The sequence below is a fragment of the Scomber japonicus genome, chromosome 15 (assembly GCF_027409825.1).
Source record: "Scomber japonicus isolate fScoJap1 chromosome 15, fScoJap1.pri, whole genome shotgun sequence".
NCBI classification, from domain to species: Eukaryota; Metazoa; Chordata; class Actinopteri; order Scombriformes; family Scombridae; genus Scomber; species Scomber japonicus.
This window is the reverse complement of record NC_070592.1, coordinates 13766259-13770786: the sequence shown is the minus strand read 5'-3', so window position 1 is coordinate 13770786 and position 4528 is coordinate 13766259.

Sequence of the window (4528 nt, the reverse complement as noted above, 5' to 3'; positions counted from 1 at the left end):
CTCCCGAGCAGTTGACATCTAAAAAAAGGCGTCCTTTGCGCATGCGCCGACAGAGGCCCTCTGCTAGCTGTCAAAGCAAACAGCTTCAAGATCTTCAATGGAGGACGAGATATGCAACTACACTGAAACAACACATTACTGCTGCCTCGTAATAGTATTTATTTTTTCACGATGTATACAGTAAAATATTTTGGGTAGATGTACAACATTTTATAATGAGAAAAACTAATAACACATTTCGTCTTAGAGATAGAGATGTTTTTTTACACTTTGAAAATGAAGAGAAATAAAAAGATTTTGTTTATCTTATACATTTAATTTTGTTGCTGGAAAATTCCATATGCATAAGAAGAAATGGACTGACTCCAAGCCAAACTTTGGACACTTTGCTCAAGAACTAAATCAATATGGCACCACAGTTAAGCAATGAAAACAAACATTAAGTCTTTTTGAAAAAAGACTTCATGTGACAGTTTCCCAGAAACAGATATGTTTGTATATATTGTTTATGTTTAATAAATAAAAAATACTGTATATTAATAGTATTAACTCTCGCATACTGTTCTGACTCATAATCAGTCTCTACACCAATTCACCGTCAGTCATAAATAAATGTTTAATCAATCTTGTGAAATAATTGAAAAAACAGTATGTAAGGGTTAAATAGCTTCTCTAAACCTAAACCTAGTATTTAAATTTTCATTAGTTGTTTGTTTTTGTTTTTTTCATTTAGTTTTTGAGGTTGTTTTTTATTTCAGTTTAGTTTTAGTTAGTGTAACAAGTGATTAAGTAGTTTCAGTTTTAGTTTTAGTTGTATTTTAAGGAATTGACTAGTTTTAGTTTAGTTTTTATTCAGTTTTAGTCTTAGTTGGAGTTTTTCTGGGTATTAGGAGAAAAGCCTTGATTTGTAAGAGCTGAAAATGAAAGAATGGACAACACCGAATGTGGTCTACCAAGTCATTGTTTATTAAAGGTACCATATTGTGTACCATATTCGTTGTGTGATCCAGAACCTGCGTTACCATAATATGTAAAGCCATTTTATTATTTCTTATTCTTTAACCATTAGCAATGCTCAAAACCCAGTAATTATCACCTGGCTAGAGCTAAATCAAAAGTAAAACTTTAAATGGTCTGCGGCAACAAAAACAAAACTGATTTTATCTGGAATTCTGTTTCGTTTTAGTTTGCAAAATTAATTATTCACTGCTAGTTTTAGTTTTAGTCTGAGTGTTTGTTAACTATAATAACCCCAAACATATTTTAAAATGTTCAAAAACTTACAGGACTTGCTTTGAATAATAATTTGTGTATAATATGATTTTCCACAAAAAAGAAATTCAATTAAAATGACATCTACTCCTTCCAATTTCATGATCTATGAATTAAGCAAATATTTTTCATTTCAATAGTATAACTGCTGGACACCAAATGTCATCCACTTTACTGTGAAGCCCATTTTCTCAGTGTATGTGCACAACATCAACCGTGTGTAAGATGAATTATTGGCCACCATTAGCTTCCAAACCACAGCAAGAAAAACCTATTTCAGTGTTTGTTGGGTCACCTGACTATTGTTCTCAGACAGACTTGGAAAAATGGTGAAAACCGTCCTTTAAGAGCTGAGAAATGTGATGCTCATTGTGCAGGACAAAGTGCACTCCAGTAATCTGATTCGAATGAGACTGATTACTGGTGAACAAAGGGGTCATAAGCAGCATTTCTAATGTTACAGGGCTGCTGCACATTTCCCTTTTCACAGCTGCTAGTTCAACTGATTAATCTATTATCTTTCTTCCATTTACTTCCCTTTTTGAGCCAGGTTACTGAGGCACAGTTACAAAAACCCCCTCAGGAAATTGTTTCCTTTGGTTAAATTGTGGACGGGTTTGAACACGTTTGACACATAGAAACAGACACAAGGATGTACTCTAGATTGACAACCAGTATATAACAACCCTGCATGGACAATGACTGTTCAAACCCACTGGACATTTATTTTGATTTTATTACCAAATGAAGGGTATTTTTAGTATTAATTAGATCTGCAAGGAGACTGCAGGCAAGTAATGTGAGACTATGAGGGGAGAGCAGCATGTCTCTGTGTGTACTTGTCTTAAGTTGTGAGGATAAAAATGTGTTTTCACAGTCACATTTTTAGTGACTCATCTCCCTTTTGGAGATAAAAAGCTGGTCTCCACAATGGATTAAAATATAGTGCTATTTGTTATTAAATATATTTTTGGTAAGTCTCTAGGGAATGAATGAAGCCAAAACAAGCATCCTGTGTGTGCATGTGTGCATGTATTTGTATTACTTACGTTGTGTGGGGACTTTTGTGATTATCGTGGATCATTACATTTTAGGGTGAACACATAAGGCAAGGTTAGGGTTAAAAAGGTTTGTGTTATGGTTCAAGGTTCAAGATAAATTTGATTGTCTCCCAAAGAAGGAAATTAAGGGAATTACTGAAACATCAACATCAAACATCACAATGAAATCACATTGAACAAGAACACAAGCCTGAGATTTAAAAAATAGCCAAGCAAATTAGTACAAAAAATTCTGACTCAAACATTTCAAAGCATAAACAACTTAGTAACTACATTATAAAACAAACAGACATAATCACAAACAAACCCTTGTGTCTATTGTCCGGGGATTTCCAAGTAATAGATGTAACTGATAGTGTGTTTATAACGACTGTGTTGACACCAAGGGAATTAATTAGCACGTACTACCAAACATGTCAGTATTTAAGTTTCCAGGAAATAAAATCAATATAATGTCATCTGATGTAATGGAAACATGACTGTGTGTGTGTGTGTGTGTGTGTGTGTGTGTGTGTGTGTGTGTGTGTGTCAATGGCTACTTTCGGGTACAAATTTCAGATTGAAGACCAGTTCATTGGGAATGGTTTATCCAGTAGGGAAAAAAGCCATATTCCCAATTTGTCAGTGGTTATGGTTAGGGAAAGGAATTGAATGTAAGTCTATGTAATGTCCCCAAAGGTGACAGTGTGTGTGTGTGTGTGTGTGTGTGTGTGTGTGTGTGTGTGTGTGTGTGTGTGTGTGTGTGTGTATGTGTGTGTGTGTGTGTGTGTGTGTGTGTGTGTGTGTTTGTAATAGAGAGAGAGAGAGAGAGAGAGAGAGAGAGAGAGAGAGAGAGAGAAGGGGGGGGGATTAGTGTAGAGGAACAACACCACTGTGGCCGCAAGGTGGCAGTATTCAAACACATCTACATAAACATAAACAACAGACTGACAACGTGTCAAGTCAGCAGCTGCAGGCAGAATAAGAAGTTCCTGTTGAGCGATTTGGTTCACAAATAAAAGCATAGACAATGTTTAATTATAGAAGCGTGAAAGAAAAATCATACAAGTAGTTCCATGTGTATGTTGCAGTTTTTATTTTTGTTATATTTGTATGTTTTAGTAAATTGTTTTTTGTTTAAAGCAGGAAAGTATGTGTGCAAATGTTAGTGTTGATACATTGGCTTAAAAAATAAACCATGTTGCTATCCAGGAAAATAGAGCTGCAACAATCAGTTAATTGACAGAAAATTAAATTGGCTATTTGATGAACTATTTTGATGATTGTTAGAGCCTTTTTTCCACTTCTTTTTTTTGTCTTGCCAAAAATGTGAAATATATTCAGTGGTTGCAGTTTTCATTTCATACTTCATACTTGCACTCCACCATATTTCAAATAGAAATATTGGACTTTATATTTTACAATTATTTACCATTATAGATATAATTTACAATTCCAATTATTTCTATTAAAAAATATGGTTAGCTTTTTAATTATTCATTGTCAGTGAATAAACTACCCAATATAATGTAAAGCAGTTAACATTTGTTTTACAGTGACCAGCTACAACATTAAATTGTTGCTTAAAATAATATGACACACAGTATTATACAGTTTTACAGTATACACAGTACAATGTTATATATAAAGTGAGTATTTTTACAGTGCTTTATAAAAGTGAGAAATCTTAGTTTTGTTAATATACTTCCACCGTAGCCCAACTCGGGATCCTGAAGGCTGTCAGTGTTGATGTGGGCACCTGACTGTTGTTTTAAAACAGGGGTGTCAAACATATGGCTCGCGGCCCAAAACCGAACCACTAAAGGGTCCAATCTGGCCCACTGGATAAATTTGCAATCTTAGAAAAGCAATTCCAATTTTTCCACCATGCCCAGAATACAATTGTCCGAAAAAACAATGAATACATATTGTGGTATTATTTAAACCACTCAATCAGCAGCATCTGTGCAAAATAATCTGAAACCCCCTCACCCCCCAAAAAAATCCCGGAGGCATACAATTGTTAAAAGTGAATATAAAGTGTGTGTGTATATATATTTGTTATTGGTAGGTTATTTTTGCAATGGTTTTACTGGTCCGGCCCCCTGTTGAACTTGAACAGGTCCTTTAAAGCTGGTGTTTTATTATGAAAGGGTGCCATGTTGTGCCGGAAGTGTCGCCAGTGTTTCTCTTATCTTCTCAGACTCGACTCGGCT